The sequence below is a fragment of the Xenopus tropicalis genome, chromosome 7 (genome assembly GCF_000004195.4).
Source record: "Xenopus tropicalis strain Nigerian chromosome 7, UCB_Xtro_10.0, whole genome shotgun sequence".
Taxonomy (NCBI): Eukaryota; Metazoa; Chordata; class Amphibia; order Anura; family Pipidae; genus Xenopus; species Xenopus tropicalis.
Window position 1 is genome coordinate 36,322,172 of NC_030683.2, and position 11,965 is coordinate 36,334,136.

Sequence of the window (11,965 nt, forward strand, 5' to 3'; positions counted from 1 at the left end):
CTGTCGATCAGCCAGGTTAAAAGAGTTTGCCTTCAATGGCGCCTGAGCAAAATCTAGGTTCAAGGCTGAATCACCAGGTGGAGATAGAATTCCTATTGTCCTATGTCTACCTCATAGTGTATACAAATTTTAATGAGTTGCTACTATTCCCATGTTAAGTATTAAATAATGACCTAAATATGAAAGTATGGCCCCCACAACCTTTTCTAACCCAATGGTTATGAAAAGTGAGAGAACTGGAAATACTGAAGATACTGACACAGACCTTAGGTTTTAGGATTAGTATGAGGGACCTTTTTTGCAACATATATAGTTACATAGGGTTGAAAAAAGACCAGTGTCCATCAAGTTCAACCCATCCAAGTAAACCCAGCACACCTAACCCACACCTACCAATCTATACACTCACATACATAAACTATAAATACAACCACTAGTACTAACTGTAGATATTAGTATCACAATAGCCTTGGATATTTTGATTGTTCAAGAACTCATCTAGGCCCCTCTTAAAGGCATTAACAGAATCTGCCATTACCACATCTCTAGGAAGGGCATTCCACATATATTGTGATGGTCAAGAATTAGCCCCATAAGTAAATATCATTAATAGGTTCTTTAACATTCCAAATACCCATCCTTTCTTTTCTTAAATATCTGCCAGTCTGATTTATGTCTAATACAAAGGTCTTGCCATCAGATGAGCTACCTGCCATGTTAATTAGAAACCAGCAGGCTCAGAAATGGAAAAGAGACACAGCTGGATTCTCTACCTCCTGTGGGTTTCAAAAGGAATACATGGAAGTTCCATACAGTACAATTCCCAGCGTTGGCTTTGTTTATTCAAAGGCAATTAATCAACCCTCAGTATGCATGAATGGTTGTAAATAAAACTGGACTGTGCATATGGTGTCAGTCAAGGCTTATTAAAATAATGGTGGGTACGTTAAAAAGGTAAAAAAGAGCAAGTTGGGGGCTGCGTGTCCTGAAGACATAATGCATTGTTCATAGCAAACACTAAAAACTGGATGCATAGCTGGTTACATGCGGGCATAGTGATACAGGCATAGTGAGATTGGTATAGTGATAATAGTGATACAGGTCAGTTAGTTTTAGGTCTATTATGGCCTCCAAATTGTTGTTGTAGAAGGTGCAGTAGTACATACAATGCATGGCTATAGATATTAGAATGTTCTTCCCGTTTAGGCTAAAGCTCCGAGGCCACCAGCATAACCCACTCAAAACAATCTTGCAAGTATTTTTTTGTTGAAATTATATTTGCTAAATCCCTCAAGTATACAAGGGACATTTCTGGGAAGACCGTCGAGATGTTCTCAAGTTTATAATTTCAACCATATGCTGGGCCAATAAAAAGTGTGGCATTTAGCCTGCCGAATTCCATCCGTGCATCCCACATTCATGGAAGGCAACAAATACATTTTGCCAGTTTGAAAAGTAATTGTTTAAAGAGCCTATTAAAAACAGTCATGGCATGTCTATAAAATCATGGGCAATGTAACACACATGCCTGAGAATATTAAACAATCATTTCCTGTAAGAACAGCTTGTTTTGAGGTTTTCATTTATGATGTCACCCATAATCCCATTATCCCCTGTCTCTATGTATCCACACATGCGTAAAATCACTAAGCACGAGGGAGGTTGGTCCTCTTCGAACAAGTAGGGGAATATACCGACTATTGGCAAACATTAAAAACCATAATAATTATTATTATTATTATTAAAGAAGGAAAGGTAAAAACGAAGTAAGCTTTATCAGAAAGGTCTGTGTAAATACAGCCATAAGCACTCACAGAAACTGCACTGCGTCCTCTATCAAAAGAAACACAGGGTTTCTTGTCCTTTTTTGTAATCATTTTATTTGGTATCAAACTTCCTCTCTCAGAAAAATCCTTCATTCCTGGGGGCCAGAGTCTGTGCAGTTCTCTCCTCTCTCCCTTCTCCTGCTCCCCCCTCCCATAAGAATTCACTCCCCTCCCATCAGAATGAGTGATCTATGCTACCAGTCCCTAGAGCTGCAGCAAGAAGCTACTTGAGACCAAGCTAAAATGGCAGCTGCTTTCTTAAACAAACAGATGGAGCTTCTAGGGCTCTTTACTCAGGTATGGTAAAGCTTTCTGCAGAATAAATATAGCGTTCTAGGTGGCACTTATGTGGCGAATCTATTGCCATAATTCCATTCTCCATGACATGCAATGTAATGCATGTAACATGTATTCAAATATTATTCCCACTAAAGATGTGAATTACACCTTTAATTCACTGGTGCATTACTATAGCTAAACCATAAGTACTACTACAATGTAAGCCCTGTAACAAAGGTATATATAGTATATACAGAGGATAAGAAATCAGTAAGCATGTTGGTTTTTCAAAGTACCCTGTAACTAAAATATTTCCATTTATTTAATTAATTTTTATTTCCTATCTTCCTACTAACTTTCTTACACCTGAGGTCCTGTATGCTTTTACTTTTTTTTTTACTTAGGGAATTCACTGATAAAACAATATCACTTTAAAGTAAAATACATTTATGTGTGTTTTTCCTGAAAATACTCCCAATCTACTTGTTTCTCTGTGAAAATTGGGCAACTTTGAAAAACAAAGCACCACATATGCTTTCCCACTGGTGATTATTTTATTACTGGTGGGAAAGCCTTTTGAGGAGATCAGACACCCACGGAAGCCCAGTTTTACAGAGGGTGACAATTCTCCTTGTGTGCCATAAACTTTAGTGCTCACCCACATTGGCCTTACGGCAGGAGCAGCACTACACCTATGTGGCTTGCCCTGACCGTTCCTTATTAATAAAGTGCTGCGTCCATAGGGAAGAAGCAGGACTTCGCACTTCATTTTTCTCCACTTTGCACCCTGCCCTGCACTTTGTAAATGCAGCAGCACTAAAGAGGTGGTTTAACTTTTTAAGGAGAAGGAAAAGTAAAATTCACTGGGGGGTACCAAAAGTTAGGCTGTGAAATCCTGGGGTGGGGAAGAGACGGGGTTTTGTTGTCATGAGGGCGGGGCTATGATGTGGCAATTGCGATTGGCTGATCGACAAGTCAATGTTAGTGAGTCCTGCCCGTTTTTTTCTAATTTGGGAAACTGGGCAGGAGGTTTTGACCTGGACAGCCCTTCTGAAAACCAGGCTGTCCGGGTAAAAGCTGGACAGGTGGCAAACCTAATCCAGTCTCTCTAACGACCAGATAGCGCCTAAAACTTCAAATTGGAGAGCTGCCGAACAAAAATTAAAAAACTATAAATAACAAAAAATGAAGACCAATTGCAAATTGTCTCAGACTCTTACTCTCTGCATCATGCTAAAACTTACTCAAAAGCTAAGTACTTGTACAGGTATCGGACCCCTTATCCGGAAACCCCTTATCCAGAAAGCTCCGAATTACGGAATGCCTGTCTCCCATAGACTCCATTTTAATCAAATAATTCAGAATTTTAAAACTGATTTCCTTTTTCTATGTAGAAATAAAACAGAACCTTGTAATTGATTCCAAATAAGATATAATTAATCCTTATTGGATGCAAAACAATCCTATTGGGTTTAATTAATGTTTTATTGATTTTTTAGTAGATTTAAGGTATTAAGATCCAAATTACGGAAAGACCCCTTATCCGGAATACCCTTGGTCCCGAGCATTCTGGATAATGGGTCCTATACCTGTACTTACCAACCTGTGTTAATAGCATTTAGAATGTTTAAATCACACTGACTTTAATAGCATGCTGTGTTAAAAAGAACATTATGGTTTGGATGGGATCATGTTGATATGACCTGCTTGCGGCTTAGGAGATCCAGGGGTTCTCTTGACTGATACCAGAGTATCTAAAACGATTAACTTTTAGCATTGACTTAGTAATGTATAAGGAATATATTTATTTAAGGCAGCTTATATACTTATAAAGGGTCAGAACATGGACATTTCCCTAAGGATTAATGTGTATGATCTTCCATATCGACTGCAAATATGTAATTTGGTTATTCTGCTCTAGGAATTTGCCATTAAACCCTTACCTACAAGAATTCTCCTACTTCAATACTCAGTAAGTACCGCGGCACGGCTGGGTTTGCTGCTGCCTAGGGTTGCCTTTTCTGTTTGCAAAAGGGGGGTGGGTTTGATGATGTTGGGGTGGACCACTGATACTGGGGGTGGAACCTAGATGTCAGTGGGCTGGGGTTAATCGCATGGGTGGGGCTATGACCATACAACCAAGTGATTGGATCAAACTTATTCTGGTTTTAAAGCCCAAAAACAGACAGGAGAATTTGAAACAGACATCCTGCTTTTTTAACCCTACTGCTGCCTTAACACCTTCCTTGCATAGGGTCACAGGGTGCAGATGTTTTCTAGACAATAAAACAGCTGAATTTTTGATTCTTGCAAATTTGTATTTACCTGCTAGCTTTTTATGCAATGTATGGGAAAAGAACAGTTCCCAGACCTGATTCTACCCTACAGTGCCACTACCCAGTGCTGAGCTGGAGCTGTTGAATGCAGATGGAATTGCCTCTATAAGTGCTGGAACTGAGGAGGGGGAACTAACATGGCCTTGCCCCCAGCCCCCAGCCCCCACCCCAGAATTTTCACCTCCGTCTTTGGCAGTAAGTGCAGATGGGGAGTCAAGGGTGTGGGAAGAGCTTTGGGCAGTGGTGAATGCTACCCCTGCCCCCACCACCAAAAATTATCCTCCCCGACGCCTGATTGCCTCTCACCCACATAGGCAGTTATCATCGTAGTGCAAAAAAGTGTCATTGCTCTTTTGTTACTTTATATAACTTATCTTTCTATTCAGGCCCCCTCCTATTCATCTAACAGTTTCTCAAACAACTGCCTGGTTGCTAGGAAAAAAAATGTAGACCAAACTAAATCATACTCAAAGTTAATTTAATGGTGAACACTTCCCCTTTAAATTTAGGGTAAAGTCCCCCCTTAAGGCATCTTACCTTGTCAAACGGCTGCTCAGCACCAGCACTGTGTAACTAAAGACTGACCCGTCTAATAGAGGTTTAGCCCTACAGTGAATAATTAAACAGATTAAACAAGCATATTTGTATTTTTCCCAGTAACAAGGTTTCTTCATAGACTTAGGTTTTGCTGGACATTTACAGCAAAATCAAGGGAATATAAGTTCCTTTAAAGCTACTGCACAAAATCTCAAGTGGTTCCCTTGGGTGTGCCTAGGGTCTGGAATTTTAAACATGAAGCATATTAGAAAAAATAAGCCTCATGAAGGAAGTCAATAGGTGCCTTTGTGAGCGGGTTGTGTATTCCCCATGCTAAAGATACAACATCTAGATTTGCTTTTTTTTTTTTAAGCTTTCTTCAGAGTGTGCCCCTTGCATTACATACAGTTGCATATTTAAGAAAGAGTTACAGCTTGTTAACTAATATGATTTTTATTAGCCAATTTCTTCTTAAAGGACCACTAACCTTCATTTGGTTTGCACTTCAAGCAAATTTCTGAAACCTGGACAGGAAATTTTGAACCAGACTGAATACCTGACTGTCCGGTTCAAAACTGGCCAGGTGGCAATCCTACACCAGAGGGGTCGTGTGGTGCTTTGGGGCAAAAAGCAGCCCTGCATTTAATGTTTGTCATAGGTAGGCAATAAGTACAGGGCTCTCCTGTGCCTGCGTCCAAGGGAGCACCCACATGTTACACACAACACTGTGGTCTCAGGAAGCTCTTTGCATGCCGCCTGCTGCTTCGGATCTTGCGAGACATTGCTACGTCGCAGACTCGGAAATGGATGGGGCTTTATGTGAAAAAGGACAGAGTTTGGGTGTGTTTGAGGCAGAACAAGGGCAAATCTGTCCCTCATTTGATAATGCAAATCTTAAAATTGTATTTGAACGCAAACCCATCAGACAAGGTGCAAAGTTTAAGAAGCACGGGGCTTTGCCCCTCTTTTTGCACTTTCCCCCCTTCCCTGACTCCTCCTTATATATATATATATTTACACATGCACCCTAAAAAAAGTGTAACAAGATGGGTTCATAATTGTAATTTTGGGTGTTACTTGTTCTTTTAGCTGATATGAATAATTAAATGGATTTGGCATGAGAGAAATCTAGGCCCATGGGCAGACAACCAGAGAAAGAAAGACAGATTATAAGAAAATACATAATAAATAAGGGGCCCATAGGATGAAAATCTATATATATATAATATATAAAACAAAATTAAAGTAAGACCAATTAAATATTTTCTTAGAAGACTGAAGTAATAACAAACAATATTTAAGAAGTGTAAGGAACACTGTGTTTATATAGATATATACTAGTAAATGCAGGACATGTTTTCAATATATTTGTTATAGTTTGCACTGCACTCTATTTATATCAAAACAATTTAGGGTGAGATCAGCTAAAACGGCATTTATGTCTGAGCCTCTGTTAGGCCTATAGTGTAGCCTCACTAAACAAACAAGAGTTATGGAATTGTTGGTAGGAACATGCAAATGTCTTTTCCTCTATATTATATCCTGGAGGATAATAATTAAATGGATGGATTTTATCAGGCAGCACTGCTTTACACTTGTGTTTTCTCATATTAGATCTTCAAGTCATCCTCAAAGGGGCTGTCTATTCATGTACAGACTTGAGAATCCTTACAATTAACTTACCCTTCAGTAACCCAACAGGTTCTCCATGCCTTGGGGCTTAATCAGCCCTTTGCTGTGTACATGTGCAAATTGAGGCATTTCAGGACACCAATCCCCACTCATGTCCTTATAACGAATCCAGAATAATTACCAACTGTTTCTTTCTGACAAGTTTACTAACTTGGAAACACTTTAGCAACCTATCGATATGAATTATTTCAATTCACACAATTAAATGGAGCAATTTGTATATTCTATATGCTTTTTGTTGCAAGTCCAGAGTATAGAGATTTTAGAAAAATGCCTCAATTTCGGAGCTGGGGGAAGTACATAGTTACACTTCAGAGGGGATTAAGGCAGTTGCGGGAGGCATGGCAACCTTTAGTTGCTGCAGCAAAGTTAAGAGTTGAAGCTACACAACATCTGGAAGCATTCTGGTAGTCCATACATTAGCTTAAGCCTTGTTACTCTTAACTTTCCTAAAATGTGCTAGCTACTATATTAAAATAAACAATGCTACTTCCAACATACACATTACCAACTGCAAACATAAAGGGATCAGTGCACCCTATATTGTAAAATATCAGCACTCAGGGCCCCCAAGAGCATACAAAGGGGGCTGAATGGTTTTATTCAGATCATGGAAGTGCAGGAGATACATTAACTTTTGCAGTACATAGATTTCAATAAGTCATGTGATGCAAGTGATATCCCTGACCCCTGATTATAACTGATGACATCACTCAGCACCCTTTATAAGTGACATCACTAAGCACTGATTATAACGGATGACATCATTAAGCACATTTTACACGTGACATCACTAAGCAATGATTATAACGGAAATAACTTGGCATTAGAGTGCATGGCTCTTGTGCACTCTTGAGTCTAAAGATGTACAGACTCCATACATTCCCTCTGTAAAATAAAAAACTCAAGTTGTTATGATGCCCAGAAAAGTAAAATGCATTGGACTTTCATTTGCATGGCACAAGAGCCAGCGTTCCCAAGCATACGCTTGCAGTAACACATACATATACATTAGCAGCCTGCCCTGTTCCCTAGGGAGCCCACACTACATATCCCAAGAACACAGATTACAGAAATTCCTCTCATAACTTTTGGAGATTACAGGCAGATCTGCTTACCATAGGTTGTGCTTGGCAAACAGCTGCCCAAGTGCCACAGCTCCACTTTATTATCTCATCCGGCTCAGGTAGACAGAAAGTTGCCAAATCCCCAGCATGACTGCTTGTCGCTCCCCATCAGATGCTTTGTCACATTTATCTCAACTCAGGTGTCAGCAGCTTCCAGTCTTCCGGCTGATCCCGCCCACAAGCCGGCTCGGCCAATAAGAAGCGATAGGAAACCGACCAATCAGATTGACGTTGCTCCCCCGAGTGTTCTCTTGGAGCTGGAGCTTTCCTTCCTCTCTCTGCCTGCAGACCTGTTGCGTTATAGTTTCCCACTTCGGACAGACTGCAACTTGATATGTTGTAAGCAGTTGTCTGTCTGACGGGCTGCTGTGCTCAATTGGATCTTTAAATAAACATCGATCCTGTGCAGAATTTATGGTGTTTTAAAATGCCCCATAGACAAAATACATAGAGATATTGCTGCAAGCTTCATTTACTTCACTGTTATCCGTAATGTGTTTGTCTGGGGTCATAAATGCCTCTTTTATAGGGTTTAAGTCCCCAGCAAAAAATTATCATCTGAGGCACAAGTGTTCAACGGGACTAGAGTTATAAAAAAGTCAGGCGCAAATAAAGAAGCCTGTCAGGGGATGATGGGAAAAAAACAACATGCTAGCATAAACACTAAATATATATATATATATAGAAAATATATATAAAAAAAAAAAAATATATATATATATATACGATATATACACACAAACTATGTATGGTAAAATATAGTATACGCTTTCTAAGGCAGCTGGCCTAGGGCAATTAATAGAATATGTTTTATTGCATAACTAATAACGTCTGGGAGATGTAGTGTTACTAACAGCAAGAAAGCTACCGAAATAGGGTTAATGGAAGTAGACAGCGCAGCGGAAATCCTACTGCAACAGTTGGGGTTATGTAATAACACAGAAAAAGTTTGCTCTTGCATAACCAATATCATCCAGTGAGCTGTCTGTTTTTTATTCATTTTAATTGTTTTTATTAATTTTATTAACTGCAATTAATCATTAAAAGCTAACTGTTGTTGGTTAAATTAATATCTGGTGCTGTCATTTTTTCTCGCCAGCCCCCTCTCTAACCTAAGAGAAGATTGGCAATACTTTTGCCTAGGTAGGATGAGCAGCCCTCTTTGCCATAAGTCACATATAGTCATGACTATGTTATAAACACTAGTGATACTCATGTTGGGTAGTTTCCCATTCACAGCCCCCAACCTGACTCTTCTCTGCTTGGATCTTATGGACTTTAGGACTTGCTCTCAACATGCCATCTCTAAAGCTGGCCACACACGCACCAATGATATCATATGAAATTTCGTTGCATGTATGGTGGCTCGACAAGGCCAGTGTCGGACTGGCCCACCAGGATACCAGGAAAACTCCCGGTGGGCCCAGGTGTCAGTGGGCCCTCTTACTTCTAACTATTTACCCAATTTCATGGTCATTCCCTATTTCTGTATGGGAACAAGGAAGCATGATAGATGGAAGAATAGAGAACAGTATGTAGAGAATAGAGACTAGGATAATAAAGAGTTTGAGGGAGGAAAGAAGGAAAATAAAGTTTTGAGAGTGGGCCCATGGCCCGGGTTTTCTGGTGGGCCCCTGCCATCTCAGTCCGACACTGGACAAGGCAAACAATATCGCAAAAGGCTGCGAATGGTGAATGCGGCCAGGGTAAAATATTTTGAGCGCCCAAGCAAAATCTACGTTCGCGGCTGAATCGGAAGAAGGAGGTAGAATTCATATTGTTTCTACCTCCATATCTGACAATTCAGCCCTAAATGTCAGTGGAGGGTAGGAACAAACTTTCGTGCGACCAATGGTCACAGGAAAGATCGAAAATCGCTATGTGTATGGCCACCTTAAAGATGTCCAAGAGGGCAGGGCTACAAGTGCAACCGTTGCAAGTCATTAGGTACCAACATGAACCCAATATTATTGAGATTGAGAAGCTGCCCGTACTGGCTGACATTTATCTATAAATTATTAATTTACACACTCCTATGATGTGTGTAGGTCTTGTTGTCTGAATAAGAGCAGGGTCTACCTGGATGGATGGTATTTAGCCCCAGTGTGCTGTGACAGGAAATCACAAATAACCATCCTTGGTGCATAAAAGGCAGCGCTATTAGATCCGCTTCAGTGAGAAAGGTGGGGTCATGTCCAGAGCCTGGGGCAATGCAGCACCATAAGAGCCCAAGAAATGGTAGGGGATCCCTTGAGAGATGTTAGGGGCAGTGGCACACGGGGGGATTAGTCGCCTGAGATACACGTTCTCTATTGCAGGCGACTAATCTCCCGGACATGCCATCCCACCAGCAAGAATGTAAATCTATACCTTAAGGCAGGGCAGGGTTGGATTCTAAGCAGTGGTGCTGTAGTGACACAAGCCAATGAGGGCCAGTATGATGAACAATACATCTTAATAATTATTTTTCACTTCCCATAAATCCAAATACATTCTCTTTCTATACATCAAAAATGCATAAATCATAATGTCCCTTGAAAGAAAAAAAATTAAATTTTTTTTTACTTTAGTTCTTTGCATGGAGGAGATTGTTAACATTTATATGTAAAGTAATATATTTAAATAAAAAGAAATGCTCACATTGAAGATCATATTACATGCATGCTTATAACACACTACATATCCATTACATGACACCTAGAGGTACCCACAGTCCAAAGTCAGTCGGCTGTATGAGTCAGCGCTAACTGATAGCAATCTCCCTGCAGCAGAACAACTGACTTAACCCTGTAGGTGCTGACTGCTAGCCGTAATCCCCTTATCTTATCTTACCTGTTGGCTTAAGGCAATAGCAAATGAGGAGATTCCCAGCTATTATTATTAAATTCAAAGGATGGGCAATCCCTAGTGTTTTGCAAAATGCTGGGACTTGCCCTTCCATTGATTTCAATGGTAATCATTTGAACCCTGCTGGTGCACTTGCAGATCAGGCAATTATCCCTTGAAACCCTGATGTTTCAGGCTTAAACACTGGGGGGGGGCACCCCACCCCACTGCCCACTGCCTTTACCTCTTTTTTTTATTTTGCAGCAGATTTCTGCATCACCATTTTCTTCCCAATCTCAGATATCACGCAGACCCATTCAATTACATGTTGTACCTGTACTGTATTTGCACCACCCAACAACATACCTGTGATTAGGGGAAGCTGCCATTAAGTACACTGGAGCAGCATTTTTTCTAAAGAAGACACACACCGTACTGGGCAAAAATGTAATTAAGTCAATGGAATGTGCCTTACATATTGCTTCTCCTAGTGTTTGAGCCTTTTCTTGTCCTTTAATGAGCGGCAGAACTGACAACCAGTGTCAGCCCGTAAAGAGACAGCTTTACTGACAAATGGTTATGTTGTTGTGCTGAAGGAAAGTTGTATTGAGTCTGAACTGAGTTATTGTGTTTGCTTGGCTTTCAAACTATTCAGTTGCCCACCCCTGGCACTTACACAATGCTCTGAATCCCCTAAGCAGGAAGCACACCCATACTGTGAAATTCCTCCTAAGTCATGCCTCACATAAATAAAGACAGATTCTTAAATGAGATGCTATTCTCATAACCTTGTTTTGAAGCTGGCTATACACATTTACAGTTCTGCCTGACCCAGGGGGAATACCATAGGAGTCTTTGCAGATGTAAATACCGTATTCAGGTCGCCAAGCGAGCGGATCTTCTCTCGATATCCCCACCTATGGGTGAATTTAGGCTAATTAAGTCGTTTGGCCCTGGGGCCAAATTATCAAATTAGAACGCTGGTAATAGGCGCAGTTGGTTCAGGGACTGCATCAACGAGCGGATGCCGTCCCTGATCCGACTAAATTTTTTAACCTGCCCGATCGATATCTGGCCGATTTCAGGCCAGATGTCAGTTGGGCAGGCCCGTCTTTTGTGCCCATACACGGGCCGATAAGCTGCCAAATCGGTCTAAGGGACTAATATCGGCAGCTACAATCAGCCCGTGTATGGCCACCTTTACTGTGGTCCTTACCATAGTCAGTCAAACAATATCTAGCTAAGGTGTCTATTAGGAAGTCCATGATTTTGGCCCTGTATACTGGCCAATATGCTGCCAACTTGGTCAGAAACAAAGGGGTCAATATCACTTTGTGTATGA

At 40.6% G+C, this 11,965-nt stretch overlaps 1 protein-coding gene across 2 annotated transcripts in view; it reads right to left on the reverse strand.

Moving 5' to 3' along the window:
* slc16a12 (solute carrier family 16 member 12) overlaps positions 1-7,936 on the reverse strand; it is a 33,644-nt gene extending 25,708 nt beyond the window's left edge. Inside the window, exons 1-2 of one of the 2 annotated variants that reach the window (XM_031904948.1) lie at positions 7,789-7,936; positions 4,979-5,047 (exon numbers count right to left, since the gene is read on the reverse strand). The gene's annotated coding sequence lies outside the window, so the exon portion shown is untranslated. 2 annotated transcript variants of the gene reach the window in all.
* Positions 7,937-11,965: the final 4,029 nt, after the last annotated feature.